This window comes from Branchiostoma floridae, chromosome 4, assembly GCF_000003815.2.
Source record: "Branchiostoma floridae strain S238N-H82 chromosome 4, Bfl_VNyyK, whole genome shotgun sequence".
Taxonomy (NCBI): domain Eukaryota; kingdom Metazoa; phylum Chordata; class Leptocardii; order Amphioxiformes; family Branchiostomatidae; genus Branchiostoma; species Branchiostoma floridae.
The window spans coordinates 14,804,044-14,826,004 of NC_049982.1; the positions used below are offsets into that span (position 1 = coordinate 14,804,044).

Below are 21,961 nucleotides of genomic sequence, written 5' to 3' on the forward strand. Positions count from 1 at the left end.
GTGGATATTTATCATATCCACTCAACCTTCAGGAAATTAAAAGTCTGGGTGTTATTACTGCATCAATCTACACACCCATTTGACATCCTCTCAGGGCTGCTAATTATCACAGGAAACGTAGCCTTGCATGTGGTAATTAGCTACAAGCAGAAATTTGGAACATCCTGGACCTTCTAACAGCTACAGTTAGGAAAATTCATACATCATGTCAACATACATCTGAGGAGATTCTAGAAAATCCACCTGGGACATCTACTGTAGATTTATGTATTTTGGAGGCATTCAATTATATGGCAAATATCTTTCACAATGTTGAAAAAATGTTGTATTAAGAGGCAATATATTGGAAATGCATATTGCTTTGTCATGAATTTGCAGTGAAGAGGTCACAGCAATACCAGCAAAAGTAAAACCATTGCAAACATTTCAAGATTTACAGTATCAAAAAACGTAACAAGGTTGTTAATTGATAAGTTTTAAAATCTCACTGAACAGAGAATGGTCAAGAAAAGGAAAAAAAAAGGATAACAATAAAGGGTATCTTTCTGACAGTACCACTTGATATTTAGAATAGAACATTTTCTTATGTAACAGCTATTTTGGGCTAAGACAGATAATGGTACTACGTAGGTAGAAAGAATACAAGGGGCTTCTGAAATGAAGCAGTTAAGAAAAGTTGTATAATACTCAATGACTTGCTTCAGTATCACTAACAGTGTAATATTATACCACTTTGGCCTTTTGGCCTACTTATGATTAACCTAAAGGTAGTAAGACTAGCAATTAAGATACATGGAGATAAATTTGCACCGTCAATTTCCTTCAACTGTCCAGAGTAAACCTGAGATACATGTTTGTTACTCGTCTTGCAAAAGAGTACAAGTAACGTTACATATACACCCCAATGAGTGATGGACACACCTATCAGCTAACAACTCATAACACAGGTTGCACTGAGCCCATGTAACACTCTACTGCCCTAGGTAACAGGACACAAAGCTACATTTTGTATACTTGTTAAACTTCTCCTAACAAAACAGGTTACACAAAATGATGGTAAAACCCGTGACAACACCAGTACTTCAGCACCATGGACAGTTTCTGTAGAGTTTGTTTCTTTGAACCTTTATTTATTCAAATGGTCTTACAGGCTGCTTTTCATTGAGCGTTAACCATGTGCCAGATGAACCATGTGCCAGAATAGCCAATTTTAACTTAAGGAGCAGGTAGCATTTTACATTGATAATTCTTTTTATAACTTAGCAACTTGGCTAATTCTTGTAAGGAAAAAGATTGTCCAGAGTAAGCTGCAAATGTGACAAAAAATGTGCAACCCCTAACGGCATTTGAATGTCTATCAATAACAACTTAACTAATGAATGTCGACATCTGGTCACAAGGTGCAAATTGTTTTTTGCTAACCTTGGTCCTGTAGGGATTTAAACTACGTTACATGATAAAACATTTATCTGGCAATTTCCTACAATGGCTAATGTGACCAGTGGACAGATTTGTTCTGACAGAACAAGGTCACGGTTTGATTGAAGTTACCAAGGCTCAAGCTACCAACACTTCAGGACAATGGCTGGTCTGGAATATAGCAAACATACAGCCAAGGTGAACAAGCTGGCCAAAGGCCATTACATAGTGCTAGGATGTGAATTGATAACTTTTGGCCAGAGCACCTTGGGAGGTAACCTAACTCTTATCGAGACATGCAGTGGGTTTTCTTCATGCCCTCAAGGTGTAGCTCTTCAAAGCTTCTCAAACACTGTACGGAGAGCTTACATCATCCCTTTGAGGGACTGCAAACTTCCAGTTGCATACAGATCAGATATCAGAGTTCAGGTATGAAAGACCTGCAACCCCATACTTACAATACCTGAACTATGTCAATTAAAGCAACCTGTACTTGATAGCTACTTTTAGTAAGTATACAGTATAGTACCTACCATTAGCATGTTTTCATGTTGGTATCCAGTTCCCTGACAAAAACATAATGTTTAGAAACAATCCCGTTGCAGTGACTTGAAATGCATTTTTTATTTTCTACAAAATAAAGCTGACAAAAGCACTTTTTTTATTTGTGTGCCTCTTCTGTTCCTTTCAGAGAATGTTGGAAAAGTCCGTTCTTAACTTCAATCCAGTTGACATAGGTCCAACTGAGGTGTGCTATTTAATTTGCAAATATGAAAAAACATCAAATGTTCTGTTTCATAATAAGGTATCTGTTCATTTTGTTGTGTTATCAAAGCTATATTGAAGTACCTGTGAGGACATGGTCCGTAACATGGTGATCTTGTAAGAGATAAAGTATGTAAAACAGCTCACATACAAATCCAGGTAGGATAAGAGACAACATTATCTGATGAATCCATCTCTGTGGTGACATATCTAGGTCAGTAGGGCTAAAGCCCTGTAGCACAGCTTGTATCAGACATACATCTAAACTTAAGCATGAATGCATCTTACACTGAATAGGCAGACTTCTATCAAGAAGGAAAAAGTCCACTTTATTTACTGCATAAGCCTTTATAACCAAGCATGACCCACAGAAATGTCTTTACTATCATGTAGATCCTAAGGACTGTTTAGGTTGGGACCAAATCTGTTTAATCCAGACACTTATCTATGGGGTACAATCTGCTTTCTTTCTAACCCTGTGTTTGGGCAAAAATCTCTTAAAAATAAGTCTATTGACAGGTGCATATAACACAAACAGCTCAAGTCTTGTGATTTGCTATTGTATTAAAACCAGATAGATAAACCAGATAGTGAGAATGTGTGTATGGACTTTTCTCCAAGATGTTGGGACGTACAATCACAATGCCTCTTTTGCTAACATTCCTATCTGGCCTGTATCTGTAGCTAACACAAATAAGGGAGTTCGAAAATAATACGACCTTTCACAACCCTACATCTGCTCAGAGATCAGGGAATCCGTACTGTCTTGGCAGAGAATTAGGTTCTAGAAGCAAATTGGTGGTCTAATGAGCAACTGGCAAAACTAGATTGAGCCTTAATCCTTAAAAATGTGCATAATTTGGCATCTTTCTTAATTTTTCTCCAGTTGTAGACTGTACGACAGTAACAACATCTGGAGTGACTGCTCTTTACCAGTAGTTTTTATTTCTTGCCAACAAGAAATAACAACCCATTGTCTTTTATGCATCTTCTATCTAAAACGCGTGTAAAATATCCTGCCTGATTGACACTCAGCTAATTTCATAACTGACATAGTCAGCATTCTGCCTCCAGCCATGCAAAGACTAATCCTTTAATTTTCTTTCTCTCTTTTGCAGGCACACCAGGTTATTTGTGTGGTTTTTGTTGATCATCATTTGAGAGTTGGGAAAATATCAAAATCTAAAGTCTTAAATGATAATAAAAGTGACAGAAGATAAAAGAGAAGAACAAAATGAACCAGAGAAAATTCCACACAAATCTTGCTGCAGTATTACGGGCATGTCTGTTTTCATCTGAATCTGGAATAGCACTTAAGATTGGCTTTAAGTCCTAAACCATGGTGAATATACAAGTCATGTAGAATGTGTGTCGGCCCCTCTTTCTTGTGTCCTCATCTTATATACAAGCACATTCTATTCCTCATTAGGTCCATGAGTCTTAGCTATTTTACAGCTTGGTATGAGCACATTGACTCTTTTCCAAAACTATTAAATTTGAACAAGAAAAATGGGTATCATTAACATTCAGAATGAGACAAGTCATGGGCTAATATAAAGGCAGGTAAAATGCTGGTTTGTTTGGCACTTATATGCAACAATCAATGTGCATCATACAGATGGCATTCATTGCAATCTGTTCAGATACTGTAATGCTGCAAAGATAGCAGGGTACAGTTCTAGATCAAGCACGATTAAAGCGATTAGCGGCAATTGTTCAGTTCCAATCATCCTTATCTTTGCAGCCTGTCTGATCGCAGCGATCAAGGTTCCATTATTACTGTAATTTGGACCGGTGAGATGAGGGAAGCTGTCAGGCATGGCACCACTACCCGCAGGGCTAACTACTGGGTATGTGTAGGCCGCTGAAGTGGGGGGACAGACTATAGCCATTAAATCTGCCATGGAGGTTACTTTTGTACCAGTGTTTGTGTCTGAAGAGCCAGACACTGGAAATTCCATTTTGTATTTTCAGAATTTCATGTCAGTTTTGATCAGTAAAAGAAGTGGTTGAATAAAAAAATCTAAGTCTGGATTACAGGAATTTCATAAGCTTACAGTTCTTATTATCAAGCACTGCATGAAAATCCAATGGAGTATTAGCTATTCTGCCTTGGCAGATGTATGCTGATTAGTTTTTACTGTTAGTTCCACTGATACTCCATACACAACCTAGTCACCTAGGAAAAATGCTGTGTTTTCTCTTTCAGTCCTGGAAAAAAATAGGGTCAGTAGCAGGTAGGGATTAATTTTTTTTTAATTTCATTTTTAGACTTTGGCCAAAAGTCTAGTGATAGATCTACAATACAATCTAACAAACGTTAAGTAAAACTATATTTCATGAGGACACTTATATTTTTAATGTCAAACTTTAACTTTGTGCATAATGGTTACAAATCTGTGGATGCATTATCCTCTATTTGATAAGACAAGCAGTTGTTTTATTTGAATAGGAAACTATAGCTGCCTACCCCCCAAAAAAGACTGGGGTCGGCAGAGTTGAACAGATTGCAACCTACAAGGGTATAGGTTGGAAAACAGGAAACAGGCTTATAACTTGGTTAGTACTTTAAACAGACATACCACAGTGATCAAAGGTGTTAGGTTGATCTGTAGTGTAAACAGTGATTGCCAGGAGGGATAAATAAAGTATGCTAGACTGGCCCACAGATACCTTCATTACTGAAACCAACCTGACACCAAAGCCACAGGTGTACATGTTTCACATACCAGCTGACTAAAGTTATCAGTGTGAAGATTTAACAGATGGCAAAACACATACAATAGACAAATAACCCTGAGAAATCTTCAAAACCCAATCTAATTTTTACATGTATTAGAGCATATCAATCTTCATGGCACAGCTGATTGCACACATAGAATCATGTGTTATTAGAGCATATTAATCTTCATCGTATAGCTCATTGCACAGACAGAATCATGTGACTGTGGCAAGTAACTCCTCTTCTGGAATCCCTACCTCATTTTGTTAAACACCCTAGGTACAGCACATTGAACCTTATTGAGTGGGACAATGGTTTAGATTTTTACCGTCTATACTCTTTTCTATACCCTCTACACAAGTCAGAAATGGACTGAGAAACTACAATACACCCTTATGAAGGTTTCCTTGACCCACTATTCAGGTGTGCATGTCCCACATACCAGATGATCACTGGAAATGTGACAACTCACTATTTAAGTTGACAGGTTACTACAATCTGCCAACCAGAAAAACCACAAGACACTGCACGCAATAAGAGTTTGTCAGTTCAAAGTAACTGCTGACAGTGATTTATATTGATTTAGCAGGTTACTGTCTATTCCGACTTTGGTTTCTCTGACTCTCAGGGTTCCACCAAAATGTTACGTGAAAGATAATAACAGTATAACCTACCTTACCTCAGTCCACTGGTACTGGAGGAAAATCTTTCAAAATTCAGTGTGTCCTAACCCTGCTATAAAACATGGATTTAGAACAACATTTACCTATTGTCATAGAAACCATTCTACAATATTTTCTGTGGTGGTGACTTTTGATTTACTCCCAGAAATTTTTCAGCACCGGTATCTTAGAAAGATCTGCAAGACTCTGCATATAGCAGAAAAACCACCATGTTTAGAGTTTTGTAATGTCAATAAATGGACTGAATCACATGCATATGATTGTACAGTGGCACTATTTTTTTTTTAATCCAAGATCCATTTTAAGAGAGAAAAACTTCTCACAAACTGTTGATCTGACAAAAGAAATCTTAATTGGAGTCTTAATCCCCTGTGCAATGCTTAGTGACCTGTGTAGGGAACTCAGCCATCCTAAATCCACCTTAAGACTCCCCAGGAAACTTAAGACCAGCAGACCAGCAGTAATGAAAAACCAAGTGTAGGCTGGATTGTGTACGTTGTTTGGTTCTTAAATTTTCACACTTGTAGGAAAATAGAAGTAAGGGGAAACAATGACTAGTTTACTTAAACTTTTAACATTAAAAGAAACACCACACTTCTGACAGGTTATCCCCGCAGTGAGCACTGAACTTGGCCAGTTCCTCATACATCTGAAGGTCATGCCTACCAACTTGAAAAGCTGTACCAATGTGTCGCACTGAAATGTTTACTGTGTTTGGTAACTATTACAGACCTTTCTGAACCAGGCTATGAGTTAATGAGTTCCTTTTCCAGACTAAGGACCTGCCCCTGCAGTAGTAATTGTGTACCGCATAATTCCCCATCATCTTGTCAGAAGCAAGTATATTTCATTTCCCATTCTTACTTGTCATAGCAAAACTTCAAAATTGATTTATGTGCAGTTTATCCATCAGTTTCACTTATTTTGCCCCAATTCTGATCAAAATGTGAAACATGAATGTTTACAGGGGGAGCTACTGTAACAGTTGTCTGGCCTGAGGATACTAGGAAGGTGAATTTATCACTTTCTGAAATATGAATTTCATAACTGAGTTCTTGTATTACAACAGCTTACAAGCTGGTTACCGATGCAGTCTTATCTTGACAACAGTCTAGAGCAGATTCATGCAGAACAAGGCAGGTAAATCTTAGACTACACCTACACTTTTTACAAATCTCTCACATAAAATTTCCAGAGGGATAGAAGGAAGTGATTTTGATTCATCTGGAAGTGACACCAGAATTTCCCCATAACACTTGACCCACATGCATCTTTCTGAAGACATTTTCCAAGAGATGTGCCTTCAATTTCGATCAAACAGAAAGGAAAAGTCTCATGTCACATAGGCCTGCTAATAAGAATTTTCTTTAAATTTCCTCTCAATTCTACATCCTCGCTTTATCTTCCAGGTGATATTTTCCCCAAATATGTCATTTCACTGCTTGTATATTGGATGGACTGCACATGACGAATGAGTCGGAGGTCCAGTTCATTCTATCTTCCATGTCCAGACTAAGCTGCTGTGATGATACCAACTGTGTTGCTCTGCTCTTATCACCTCTTCTGACTGCTTCACCTAATCCTGCTACCTGCCCTGTTCAAACATGAACGACGCATTATCTACCTTTCTGGTTGGTCGGTGACCTGGAAATGCTGACCACAAGCTGTGATGTGTGGCGTAGACCCGCTCTTCATAAACAGGAAACGTTATTATCTCCTACGGCAGATGCACGCTGGGGAATTTCAGATGCAAAAAAATTATGCACGGTTAATCTGTCCACATAAGTTGACGGCACCTGGAAATTGATGTGGCCCAAAGATGACCCAATTTCAGTTCATCTTTCCCCACCCACCTTGTCAGGAGTTGCAACGTATCTATTTTAGATATGAAGTGATGGGAGATCAGAAATTACTAGGGAGGCACACATTTGGCTTTTGGGTACATGAATAAAATTTAAAGCAAAGATGTGGCAAATCTGATGCCAGCGCTCAAAGTTCATTTCTGCCAGCGCACAAACTTGTGCTTAGCTAAAACAAAAAGTGCTTCTTTTAATTTCTCAAAACATCTGATGACACACAAGACAATGTGACAAAGAAAAATTGCTGAGTAAAGTTACTTTAAATCATTTTGCCACATTTATTGACCTGCACTTACCGTTGCGTTTTCATCATAATGTTGGAAGGTCAGCATGCAAAACAGTACAATGTGACATCAAATAGTAGTACATTTGTAGTATCCTGTATTTGATTTGGGGTGCAGTTGGCTAGTCTTCATACCACTTTTCTGAGCGGCCCTATCCTGCAGATAATATTGCAAACAATATTCAGAACAAACAAGAAAACAGGACAGGATGAAAAGAAACAAAAAGAAATACAGCTGGCAATATCAAATAACTGAGATACAGAAAGCACCTAGTTAAATTTGTCTGGTATGATATAACTAGATTAAAAGTTGCATGGGACTTAGTGTAATTGTCTCTGCTATCTCTCAAAGCAGATAGCATAATATTCCCAGAAACAATGTGCTGTCAAAGTTGCACGTGTCATATCTAAAATCAATGCTAACCTCCAGGTGCTCCACCTGAAGTCCTGTCAAGAAGTTCCCTTGGGCCTGGTAAAAATATTGACAGTTTTTGCTCTTTGTTCTCAGGAGAAAGGTTCCTGAAAAGCTCTCAAGACCTCAGCTGTCAAGTTAGTCAACAGATGACAAGGTATGGATGTTTCAGGTTATGATTATTTCATAGCTGGGTTTTTGTTTTGAAGATTTTTGGCATGCTCTCAGCCAGACTAATTCCCTTCAGCTGTGATAGCAACAAGGCATTAAATGTCGTTAAAATGTAAAATAACATTTACAGATTTGCTCACCAACTATTTTTTTAATGCTCTTAGTGTAAGGAAGTCACAAATCAAACTGATATAACAATTATCTAGATACAAAGTGACAAATGCATCTACTTTTCTCTATTTCTAGCTAGATTTTTTTTACCATGTCTCAACACCTGGTGTTGCCTAATGCAGAATTTACACCTCATCCAGGTGTGGAGGCTACCTGCCGCAAAAATGCAATCACCCCACCAGATCAACGACCCAGAAAATCCCTTGTGGGCACCAAGCTTCAGGCGACGTTTTGCATGCTGTGCTGGACCCAGAAATTGGTCTGAAGAGTTTCAACAGTAGAACTCCTAGATTCAACGACAGAAAGGAAAGGAAATGTACATATGCTGTTGATCCATTATTGCAGCTCATGAGTTCTCTCAGCTCAAGTATTTGGTTTAAATGTCCTGCCCTATGCCACAGTTTTGTAGCATAATAAGCTTACTCAGGGGTTATACCACAATCTTGTTTCAATTTGTAAATGCTCTCACTGATAGATCTCATGTGAGGGAATTATCTCATCCTTTCAAGAGTATGCTTTTCAACATCACTACTTAATCACTACTCAAGGCTCAAATCCAACTGTCTCTAAAGGAACACATATTTTGGAACCTAATCATCCATGCATGCAAACTATAATAAAACTACATGTAAATCTTTAGCAGATTTCTGCTGTAACAAAGCTGAACCTATTTTGCCTGATACATTAAGACTGACCTTGGCTACATGTACATGAGTAGCTTTAAGTGGCAACGTAAGTATTATAATGATATCTTTGCCTTAGAAACAAACCAAGTGTAACCTCACTTGATACTTCAAGTGGCAATTACCATCAAAAGCCAAAGAGCCGCCAGGTGTTGATTGTGAAAAAAACAACCAGGGAGATTAGGACTCGCTCTCACAACAACAAAAGTGGGTTGAGCTACTACATCACGCAAAATGAGCTGTTATCACTGTCATGAATTTTTTTTTTTATATAAAGTGATGGGTGGACAGAAGGTAAAAAAAATGACAGAACATCTTTATAAATGTCAGTGACTCATGAGTTTGGCCAGTCATGGCTACTCAAATACAAGGACAGGTTTCAAGCACCACTACATCCCTAATTTGCATCACTTGCCCTTATTAACCCTTCACATTTCTCCCTTGCCCCATTCCCTGACCTTTACTCAAACTATTAAATGGATGCAGAAGGGGTCACACTTCATTGGAAAATATTGCCATCAAGGCCAGGCTGCTGAGACTGGAGTCTGAATTTTATGTTTGGCAAAATTTCCCTGAATATAACACATGAACACTTCAAACTATTTGGTATGTAGGCTGTGTTATACACCCTCCCTTTTTCACAAAACTGCCGAGTCCTTTATATTGCTGAAGGTGGCGCTTTTTATAAGCCGGATTTCACAGATTACCAGTAATCGCCAAAATTACAATGGGTTACATTTCTAGTTGAACTGTTTGGTCACTAATTAGGCTGCTATCGCTTAGAACCTCATTAGATTATCAGCAAGCTCCTGGCCAAAAAACATGGATGAAAATGACTATAGTAGATCTATACACGCAAACAATTTAATATCAAGCTACAGGTATTCTCAACACAATACAGTACCACATATATCGGCATTTAGTCTAATCAAAGATTTGTTCTACAAAACTACCACACTTATGTTTGCTCCTCTCAGATACAACCTACCCATTTTGCTGGAGTGGAATAGCCCTTTGTGGACAGCACTTGGATACATGATTTGGGATGAATGAGTTAGGGAGACAGCTCACTATCGCCCATCATAGCAGTCTGCTCCTGTATACCAAAACACAAGCAAGGAAACATGTTGAACAAATAAGAAATGGACATGATGTTTTCATTAACTTCATCTCAGGAGTGCTCCTGTAAAAGGGAGAAAACAAAGATCCTACCATTCCTCCAAACTGAACTGCTATACAGCTACATGTACATAATCAATAGCTTTGGAGATTTTATCAAACACTTCCTACTGTCAGCACAAAGTGTTACTGTAAAAATCTTTTCTTTTTAAAAAATTGCATAGCATAATGTTGCATTCATTATTACTGTAGAAGTCAGAAGGCTGGTGGAAACTTTCCTCCTTTATCTACCATGTCTGATTTTTTTCACCTTTTTTTCCTTCCTTGTGAACTGAAACAAAGAAACTGGCATAGTATTTAATAGCAGGACTCAAAAGGTAACATTGGAAATTACCTGCACCAGAAGACTTTTACCTGCCCCACTGCCTGCCTCAATGATTTTGGGGGTATTGATCATACTAAAATCTGTTAAGAAACCATTGCCATTATTTCTTTTTTAAACTTCATTGGTCTAGTAACAGTCAATGCAGCTAATAAAAGTCCACATCATGATGCATGTATAAATAAACCCAATGCATGGACCAGTGCAGGTTAGGTGCAGGTAGAAATCAGGAAAACCTGCAAAGCTTAATTTTACCTGCACTAACTTGCATATGCATGTGGCATTTCAAGTCCTGAAGAGTGTCTGTTTTTTTCTTCCTTTCAACTCTCCTAATGACCATGAGTTTTGATCATCAGTTGGTTTGAACATTATAAATGAACTTATATGATCATTTTTTTTTAGTTTTAGCAATAGCCTGGTGATACAACTTAAGACAATACTCAGGAATTCCGGATCCAAATCGAGTAATCTAGTCACATCATATGCTCTCTCTATATAAGCAGCCTGTAGACAATTGCATACCTTGAGAGCATCTAGAGTATAACAACAGAACATTATACAGTCTCCATGCCAACTCTTGGTGATCATTTGTGTCAATTACCTTTACTATCTCCTCCTTGCAAAGGACTAATATTTCTCACCCTGTATGTACAAAAGTTTATTCATATAACCAACTGAAGGAGGCTACTAACATGAGAACAATTTTGTCGAGCTCATCCGTCGCATACATTTATCTCATACGGCTTCATTAACAATTCAGTACCTATCCTTAGTTGGGCATGCTTCATACCATCGTGTTTTCTACTAATTGTCAGGTTGTTTGAGTGGGAAATTAAAGATAACTCAAATGACTCCCAAGAGCCCTTTTCCTCCCCAGTCTTGTAATGTCACAAGCAAAGCTTGGCGCCAAAATCGGATCTACTGGCATTTGGTGCACCCCTGTGGTTTTGGTCTAATGCTGCTGGTATGATAGACAGTCTATCATTGCTCAGTTAATTATGCTGTAACAAGTGGGAAATCTTCTCCGTGTCTGTAATTTCACATGAACTTATCTCTCACGCGGAGTTGTTATCTGAAAGATAAAAGTGACAGCTGTCGGGTAATTTGTGTACTTGGAGTAGGAGCAGATATCTTGAGTGAAACATGGAGTGTCTTGGGGGTAAAGGACAGGCATGAAATTCAAGTTTAAGGAGAGACTGTTGGCTTGCGGTGTTTAGGTGAATGATAACATTTCGGAAGTCATCTGCTGAAGCCGACTTTTGAACACGAACCAAACGACACGCTTGGGGCGCCCGCTCCACTCCGTCTGTCAGCCCTGATTTTCCCGCCAAAAAATTCATGGAAACGGCGCGAGCTTCCGACAACAGATGAGTTGATGAAGACGGCGTTACAAAAATGCATGAAAACGACGCTTTTCTCCAGACACTATGGCTCTGATTCCTGTTCTCTGGCTTACTTTTTTTTCTCAGTAGACGTCGAATTTGATGGGTTCAAAAGTATCCAGCGAGGGAAAAGTGATACTTCTGAGAAAGTTGCTTTCCGCCAATTCCCATCGATACAATCGTTCCAGACTTTCCAGACAGACGGTCGTCCGCTAGTCTCACTGTGATAGCTCTGAGAAACTTAACACCGTGCCTTGTAAATGTTCCCTCGTACATTTGCGACAAGAACAGGAGACCCACCTTTGAATCTGGTGCCAAAACTTGCAAAAATGTGCGTCAAGGAGGCGCCGATCTGACCAGACTATCGTCTGATGACTTCCACCTCAGAGTCCCGCCATGTTGAACTAAGTGTGAAGACAGGACTCGACCATTGGCCGACGCCCACAAGATGACAACTTACTAATACTGAAATAGTTCTAAGTTAAACCACTAAACTATTATCTCAAGTTGCTGAAGTAGTGCGACTTTGGTAGTACTTAAATTGTAGCTTACAAGTCAAGATTATGCATAATTTTCAGAGAGACAAAATATCGAAGAGTTGGTTGCGTCCAAAAGGATACTATACTAGTAGTTGATGCAGCAACAAGAACTTGCAGTCAATTATTGTGAAACCAGGAAAGAACGAACCATTACATCGACGTCTTCAACTTACTGATGCAATTAATTTAAAAAGAACGTCAATTGTGTTAATTGTCGCCATGAAACTTTATAGCGGTTGTTAAATGTGTAAAGCTCGAGACGAAAGTAACTGTAACTTTGGTCCTGAACGAGTCATAAACGGGTATGGAAATCTGCGCTGATTCTAAACGAAAGGTGTATTGAATAGTGGGAGTTACAGGAGGCGTCCTCGGTTATTAGAAAGAAGACCAGGGAACTGGTCGACAATTTGAATCCTTCTCCATATCGTTATATAACTAACACAGATTCATCCTGACTTGTATCATTTTCGAAACATGTGACTTTCACTCATACATAGTACTGTATGCCATACTCGAAGAAAAGTACTTCAATGCAACTCGTGTATTTTTAATTTTGTTATCATTTACGTGCCCCGATCGGTACATAGTAGTTGCGTTGTCCCATTTCCTTCTCCCTGGCAACAGCCTGACGTTAATCCCATAATTCTCCTACAACGTTTTACACTCTTTTAAGCGCTCCGTTTGCCCTGTACGTCGATACCTTCACCCGTATGTACGTAACCGTTACGTCTCTCATTCGAATGCGGAGCGCACAGCACATATCTCCCCCGCCTGGCTGGCGCCTCAGAATTACTTGGCAATTGCCGTTTGTGAAACTCATCATTTTACAGTAATTTCGGTGAAAGGCGTGTCATATTCCGCATCAAAAGAACTCGCAAATGTATCGGTCGACGAGGGCAGGGCTTATGACCTCCACAGGCTCCTAAAATCCCTCAAAAACGCGAGAAATTTGGACCGGTAAAACCAGGGCATCGGTCCCACAGGAGGTCGGCAATGTTGCTTCTGTATACCCTCTTCTCGCAGCTTATTCCGGGGGTGGGGGGGGGGGGGGAAGGAAACAAAAGACTCGTAGAAGTTGCACTATGTTGTCGTAACAACTACGAAGATAAAAAAAACAATTAATTAGAAAGCGCAAATCTCTGTCACTAAATGCGAGGAAAACTTCAGGGGTCATAGCAGATTTAACAGCCATCAAAAAGTATCCCCACCCTCAAGGAGGTAATAAAACGCGTAACCCATTGACCTCCGGTGCTACCGTGATCACGAGTCCTACACTCTAATACATGTATATCATATTCTATAAGTAATAAGAACCTTTACTTTGGGCTCATTTGGCATATAACGAAGACGACGTACACCACAAGGACAATGCTAATATGAAGAATAACACTGATCATTAGGCAACCTCATAACTCTTTCTTTAACCCAGCAGTTTAATTCAAAATTTCAAAAACCGTGACGCCACAATCAAGGGAATATGATATCGATAAGTTCTCAACGATGTAGTTTTAACTCTCAAGACTCCTCCGCACTTCAGTTGATTTTTTTCAAAGGGCATGGCGCCATTCAATTTACTGTATATGCTATCCTATGAACCTTTGAATAGTCACCCTGACATTTATATGTGGGTTTCGTACATCTGACTCCAGGAGAGTGTAGCCTGGACAGTTTGGTCACCCTCAAAACACAGTCGGTTAATGATATATTGACGAATGGCATTGTCTCTTTATTGATATACAGCAGATGCGATTCATTGAGCGACAAATCACGTACTGCTGCGCTGGCCTGTAATATGGAATCTGTAGCGGCTTTCCTTCTATTTGGATGAGCGCTGGCCAGCCAAACGTAGGGAAGGACGCAAGGACACAAACAAATATAGAAATATAGCAACTACAGTAGTATAAAACATGACACAGGTCAGGAAGCTTGACTGGGTGAACTTAATTTTGGGCCATGATAACGTTAGGCCTGTTAGGGAGGGAGCTCCCGGTGTAAGAAACGTCCCGAGAATGACCTACCCACCTGATGAAAATATTCGCGAGATGCCAGTAGAAAAGTCGACATCTGATTTAACCTAACGTTAGGAACGTTAGCTTAGTTTGTTGAGAAACGGGTTAAACATCTGTTAGAATGTCAGTCTGAGTCAAGGACGTAGTTCCTCATCTCATGGACTAAAGAGTTCTTTAAATTCTACCCAATACATGCTGGATTTCCTCTGATTCAGTTCAGTCCCTTGTAACTACAGGATTTCTGGACTTCTCATGCCTCCGATGTACTGTGCAAAGAGTGTTGCTTCCTGTTGCCACAGCAGCGCAACGCCCCTATAAATACCAGCGGCATAGCCCATGACGTCACCAGGCTATGTCCATAAAGTTTTACAGGTCATTTCTATGGGTGAAAACGATGCGGCTGGCGCCACCATGCTGCTACAGCATCAACAAAATACTACAAACTGCCGCACTTCCTCGCCCCGAGGACTATTCGTGTCTTCACAGCCGGTAGTTTCTCTTTTTGGACTATGAAAAGGGCAGGGTGTGATTTTTTGTTGAAAATAATCACTTTGATGAAGCCTTGAGCCTTTCTCTTTCTTTTATCAGTCTGTATTTCTTATTTTCAGGCATGTGATTTATACTAGTAATAGTGCGCATTCGGGATACATTTGCGTGGCGCATGAAAGTTTTCTCCTTCAGATAATAGGCGATCTTTTTCACAAACTCACATTAACACACGCACGCACGCACATAAACACACGCAAGTACGTAGCACGTGCACGCACACACGTACATAAACACACACACACACACACACACACACACACACACACACACACACCTGTGTGTCCTTGGTGTTGAGCGCCATTCACACACAAACACAGGAGACCACAGATCTGTCCCTGGTGCTGAAAACACCATCACTGCATAAGCCCGGAAGTGAATATGTCTGTATCAGGCGCTAAAATAGTTGGTTGGGACATGCGCAAGCGCACCAATGCAGTCATACATAGTACTAGTAACTGTGGTAGAGTTGTTCGAGTAGCGACCCACCGTCTCTTTCTTTTCAACCCCCGTGGCATACCGACCATGCATGAAGATTCGCGATTGTGGTATGTTCACCTCTGCTCTTAGTCCACTGACAGGTGCAATAAGCACCTTAACAAGCCATACCGTTCAATGAGCGGCCCTATGTGATGACTGATGAAGGGTGGTAAAGACACAACTCGCTTGCAGATTACCGCGGTGGCATCGCTCTGTGATAAAACTATAATTTGAAGTGGGACGCTAACACGCATACTTTTGCAATAGTCAGTATGTCAAATATTTCATTCAAATTTTGATTAGTTTATGTCAGATGTCTTGAACGTGAGACAGACAGGAAAAAGCTCAACTCGGGTGGAGGTAGCCTCCTTCATGGTGGTGTTTATGTTTTCGGAGGAGCGCTGATTCGGGGGCGGTAAACTCCTTCTCCCGACAAACTCCTTTCCCCGACATACAAAACCTTGGCCCATGTTGAAAACCCCGAAGGAGATTAGAGTGGAGATGTGTGAAGGAATCTGCCAAGAATGCCCCAACAACACCCCGTCATAATACCCAGGCTCTTGCTGTGGGGTGCATCTTCGACATGTCTTCGCAGCTATGCAAAACAATGCGCTCAGCAGCATCTGTCTGGAGATGATCTCAGTACGGCGCTCACACGCGGCAGCACGTGGCACCGCTAAGTGACAGTAATTGCGAGGCGATTACCTGGAGTAGTCCGCGCCACGCGCCGACGTGAGCCACGTACATCGCTGCTTCACTCGCCGTCCAGAAATTGGATTGGCAGCTCTAGAGGTGATCCACTCAAACGTATGAACGCTGATTCAAGCTAGCCTAGTGTTATTATTTCTTTCCTTCTCCCCTTCCGGTATCGGAAATCGGAAACGCGTTGCGTCACACACATGTATTCATGTAGACCTTACGAAAGTCGCTGTACTTTTGTCGTTGTCAATAAAGATTGTCATGTAGAGGAGGAAGTTAAATGTTCTATCTAAAGCGTGTTAATGAGGGAAACGAGCCTACACGAGGTATCAAAACGTCAATCCTACATCTAGGAAGAGGACCACTCCTTATACTATGTTCAAGAAAATGTAGCAATGTGTTGAGACCCGGAGAGTTCTCAACATGCCACCAGAGTGTGCCCATCTACAATTTCATATTGTCAACTGAAAAGTGCCCTTTTTACTTTAACAAAAGAGAAGTTAGGTTCTGTGCCCATACCAAGTACATAAACAGCAAAGATGAATCTATATTCTCATATGTCAACACTTGGCATGTGTTACAAAAGTAATAATTTTCTAATCCTTTCTGTATTTTTACCAGTATTAAGAGGTATAAGACGCCAACCTTGTTTAACCAAGGACTCCTGAGAAATATATATGGCACGTTTGTAAGCCGATCCAACGATCTGAACGTGGCCCAATGCGGCACCAAGATGCGATGAATGTCTTCCACAGTCACACTGAGCGCGAGAGGCACCTTGTATGCTGAGAATAACGTTGCTGCAACGCCTTGCTATAACAAGAGTTCGTAGACCTCAGGCCTGCATGAAATGTATTGGGTTTCTGTAGACCTATTGTGTATTTTTGCCTTTTTGTCTGTGGTACGTGGTTGGAAAAATGAGCTTTTTACTGTGTTGGTTGTGCACCATGCAAAAGTCTGACTCTGAAATTCCATTTTCTGAATTTGTAAGTTTGGACAGGGATGAACATTACTTATTTTGGATTTCTTAAGTATGTAACCAACCACAGTACTTTGAAGTTGTTGAGACGCTACCTTTTTTTGTCTCAGATGGCCCATGCACATGTAGTTACTCTGTCACATGATATACTAATATCTTCCTATTTCAATGTACTGACCTAATGCAGCTGCTAAGTCTCCTTGGTTTGTGTTCTTCCAATGATATTCATTAAAGATTTATTTCTGGGGTGTTATTCACTTGACATCGGAATGTTACTCGCATAATTTGACCAATGATACTTTTATCTGTAGTTCCATAGACATTAGACAACATGAATAGTGGTAGCCCCCATGCAGCAGCAACAGTTAGTCCCCAGGGTGGTATGATATTTTCATTCAATCCATCCAACCCAAACCTAAATCTCCTGTAGTATCTAAGCCAAATTTAACAGCATAATTTACTATGAAAAATGTCCTTGTCAATCCCATTTATAGATGGCAAGCTGCTGGCAATGGAAGCTTTGAAAAGTTCAGAAGCTGTTGTAGTCAAAGCAAACACCCAGCAAACATCCCCGCAAACCAATGAGCAGTTGCTTAGAAGGGGAATTTCATCATATATTTGCCGCGACAAAATGCAACAAACGATACTGAATTTAAAACAGAACAAAGCTAAGCCTCCACCACTTAACCCTGCCTGTACCATAGATTAAGCAGGCCCAAAAACCAAGCGAATATGACTAGCCCAAAACAACAAATTACATGTATACAGTATGGAAGTGCCATTACCAAAGAAACAAAAAGAAACACAGGACAAATCATACACATACCTTTCTCTTATGCCCACACTCTATACAGTTCTCCTCCACATTAGAAAATTGCATCTTCTTCTGTTTAAGTTCAAGTTCAACCATGATTGCCAACAGGGTAAAGGAACTTGTACCGGAACTTAAAACTCAGTACTATACAGCTCTAGAAACACCACAAAGAGTAATAAGCAAACTTCAATTATACCTGACCAACAGATATATAATCTTGTACACTCCCGTCATCTGGCAAACTGTCAGTGCCACTAAATAACCTGATACATTGAAGGTGGCCCAGGCCAGATGATGGTTCTACACCCAACCATAATCTGTTTTTAAAACCAAGCAGATATTGGGAGGATGCCCCAACCACACTAAAACAGGGTCAACCTATACAGTATCAAGTTCAAGCACTAGGAGGCCCAAAATCAAACCTGACCACCAGGACACCACAAACAACTCACGTACCAAATGGCAACACAATGACACCTTGCGTTCCGGAGATACAGCGCACGCCCCGTGCCCGCACAAAAGGTAACCTAAAATGTCAAGTTCAAGCACCAAGGGCGCCAAAATCAAAATTGAGCATTATTCAGCCACCGCCGACACATGTGCCAAATATCATCGCGCCAGCACCAGCCGTTCAGAAGATATAACTCCGGAAACACCCCTCCCAGACACAAAATTCGACCTGCCGGGTCAAGTTCAAACGCGACAAGGCCCAAAGTCAATCCTAGGCAACAGGCAACAACCCCCCACCCATGCACCAAAAATCGTCGCAATCGCGCGTATCGTTCCGGACACACAGCGCCAAAAGTGCCCCAAAAACACAAAAAATGCCACCTTCAATGTCAAGGTCAAGCGCCAGGAGGCCCAAAATCACACCTGAGTGTCAGGCTACCATCCCCAACCCACGTACCAAAAATCGTCGTGCTCGCACCATCCGTTCACGAGATACAGCGCCCTACATCCCCGGCTACCGAAAAGTTCCCACCAGCATCAAAACCATACCTGCATACATGCAGGTAAAAATATGAGCAGATATCTGCCACCCGCTTTGACTTTGCATCCACACGCGTATGATAAATGTACCATGTTCAGTGTTGATGGAATAGGATATCTGAGGACTGGGCCGATGAAAGATTGGATCTTGCGACAAAAGACGGCCACTGGGGAGGGAATGGTGCACATTCGAGTCGGTGAAAAACATTTTTCCACATGACAGCGACAGCGGGCGGAAAATCTATAGAAAAACGGAAAGAGTCTTATCTGAGTCGGTGAAAAGAAAGGAGCCGCATATGCCTTGGTGATCAGACACGTACGCCCTTAAGAGCTGAGACCAACTCGGTGGAAGGAAGACGCTCTTCGCAAGAAGGACATAAAAGGGAAGGAATTAGCCTGAGCCGTGCCGCTGGGGAGGAGCGCCGATCTTTCAATCGATCTGAGAACTGTCAGTAACTACATGTAGTGGAGAGGAACTCTGGCAGCATTACCGTTACTGGCTGGCTGATACTCAAATCTAAAGCACTTTTCGCCCTTTGATGTCACTTCTGCTTCAGGTGTGATAAGGCTCGGGGAAGATTAGGAGAGGAAAAAAAGCATTACGACGGCGCTAAATTGGATTTAGAGTAACAGAATTAAGGAGAGAGAAACGAAGTGAAATTCGTTTTTCCTCCAGCGCATATCAGCGCTGACGTGTTTGCGATTTTTGCACAAGTGTTTCTGGAAAGATGAGCTCCTGTATCTTCGGGGAACTCATATGGATGGAGAGGACATTGACCTACTTTCACTCTTATCGCTAGGTGAAAGTATAATCTTCACAGCGGGTGGCCAACGGGCTGGGCTGTATCTATTTGCTGTTGATTTGTTGGGGGAAAATGAACGGCCTCCTGAAATTCCTTACCAACGTATCAGGTCCAAATGATATATGTAGTCAAGAACATTGTCGGAAAATTGGCCGTTTTAGTCCTTCGGTCGGTCTCTGTAATGCTTCAGAGGATTTGCCAACAAATAAAGCTGAGGATATAACACACACACACACACGCACGCACACAACATAACGCTTGACTCGTCCGTTTGAAGAATCTAACATTTTAGATATTGTACCTCAGGAACATCGCGTGTGCTCAGAGATACACGTGATCAGAATAGCCTCCTTCACCGGCCTCTCTGGTACTCTCCAAGCAGAGGTTAGGCTCCGGCTGTCTTTTCAACGTTTTTTAGTCTTTTTTATCGGGCTTTCTATTTTGTCATTTTTGCTTTGTCCAGCCTAACCCAGTAACCCGACTACTGGGAACCCGATGTCATCTGGCCCGTACAAGCTTCCCGGTATATATTCCTTTCCCGGCATATATTTCTTTCCCGGCATATTCCTGGTAAAAAATCGGGAATAGACCTCCCTAGGACCTTCCCCGAAAAAAAAATTTCGCCAAGGTTCCAAGAGAGGCCGGTGAAGGAGGCTATGATCAGAGGCAGTGTCCACCGGAAGCGACGTGACAGCCGTGAAGGACAAGCGACAGATCACGTGCACGCGGCTTTCTCAACGAGAGAAGACCGTCAAGCTCCAATAAAAATAATAATGTACAGGCGGTTGAAAATACACAAGATTCTCTCTGTGCGAGGAACTTCTCTCGTTTTTTTTTTCAAATTTCATTTCAGTGTGACAATAAACGAAAGTTATTGGCGTATTTCATATTATGTTCATTCCGATCCGTCGTACCGAGATGCAAGTGATTTTTGTTGCCAGGGAAAATGTTCTCCTAAGAGTGAATAAGAGGAACTTCACTTTTCACGTGCACCAGTTGCTGAACGCAGAACACGTGGTGAGGATTGAAAACTTGCACCGCCAAAATCACTTACAGCTACAGCTTGAAGACGAGGCAAGTCCGTCCCAATTCTGCTAGAATAGCTTCTATAACAGTCCATCTTATTTCTGACGCGGAGAAGCCACGTGGAATGCAATAAAACACAATTCATCTGCAGATTAACTATCATCATATTGTATTCCATACTTTTTTTACAGTATATTTCATACTATTTTTTTTTATTCCAATGAATGGCATCAACAGATCTGCTTGGAAGAGAGAATTACCACAAGACATGAAATTATGAGTTGAGAAGCCTGTCTTCGATTTCAGTTGCAATCTCCGAGCAGATGCATCGGGGGCAAAGGCACTACTAGTATCCAAGGGGCTTAACGTCATCTGAGTGGTTATGCGTGTTTGCTAAGATGCCCTGTTGTCATGGCAACGATAACATGCACCCAGCACGCCATGTGACCCATGGCCTTTTCTTGTTTTCCAGGCCGTCAGATTGAATAATGCTGAAGCACTGCGCTATTTTTAACCCGCCTGCAGAAAAAAAATACATCCAGGAAATGGAGGTCAGATATCAATATTCAACAGAAACATTGTCCAGCAAAACACGTGTGGTCTCTACTGACTGATGTTGTAAAAAAAACACGACCCCATACCTTTGCCAATTGATCTTAACCTTTATAATTCATTGTGTTTCAATTGTGTTTGTCGTTAATTATGCAAACAAGATCCTAATTTGCATAAATAATATAAGTTAATTATCTCTTCCATCCAAATGATAGACATACACAATCTATGTTACGAAAGAATGTTAATAGATTTTCTGATAATTTATGCAAATGAGGTCCTCGTTTCCAAGTCTCAGTCGTTCTCAAGTTATGCTGTTTTTCTACACGCGAACGCTGCCCAAAATATTAGCCTCCGTTGCCGTCTTTAAACGGGGCTGGTTATTATGGGGAGGGGGGCGTTGGTTCGCGATTTTCAACGTTGGCTAGGTTCTCTTGTGTCGAGAAAATACTCTCCAAGCAGAGGTTGAGTCG

At 40.9% G+C, this 21,961-nt stretch overlaps 1 long non-coding RNA gene across 2 annotated transcripts in view; it reads right to left on the reverse strand.

Moving 5' to 3' along the window:
- Positions 1 to 21,961, reverse strand: part of LOC118414984 — an 87,048-nt gene that overhangs the window by 24,695 nt on the left and 40,392 nt on the right. For both annotated transcript variants that reach the window (XR_004831049.1, XR_004831048.1), the window contains 3 exons: positions 10,157 to 10,264; positions 7,745 to 7,888; positions 7,214 to 7,322 (listed from right to left, as the gene is read on the reverse strand). This is a non-coding gene — a long non-coding RNA (uncharacterized LOC118414984). The remainder of the gene's footprint in view (positions 1 to 7,213; positions 7,323 to 7,744; positions 7,889 to 10,156; positions 10,265 to 21,961) is intronic.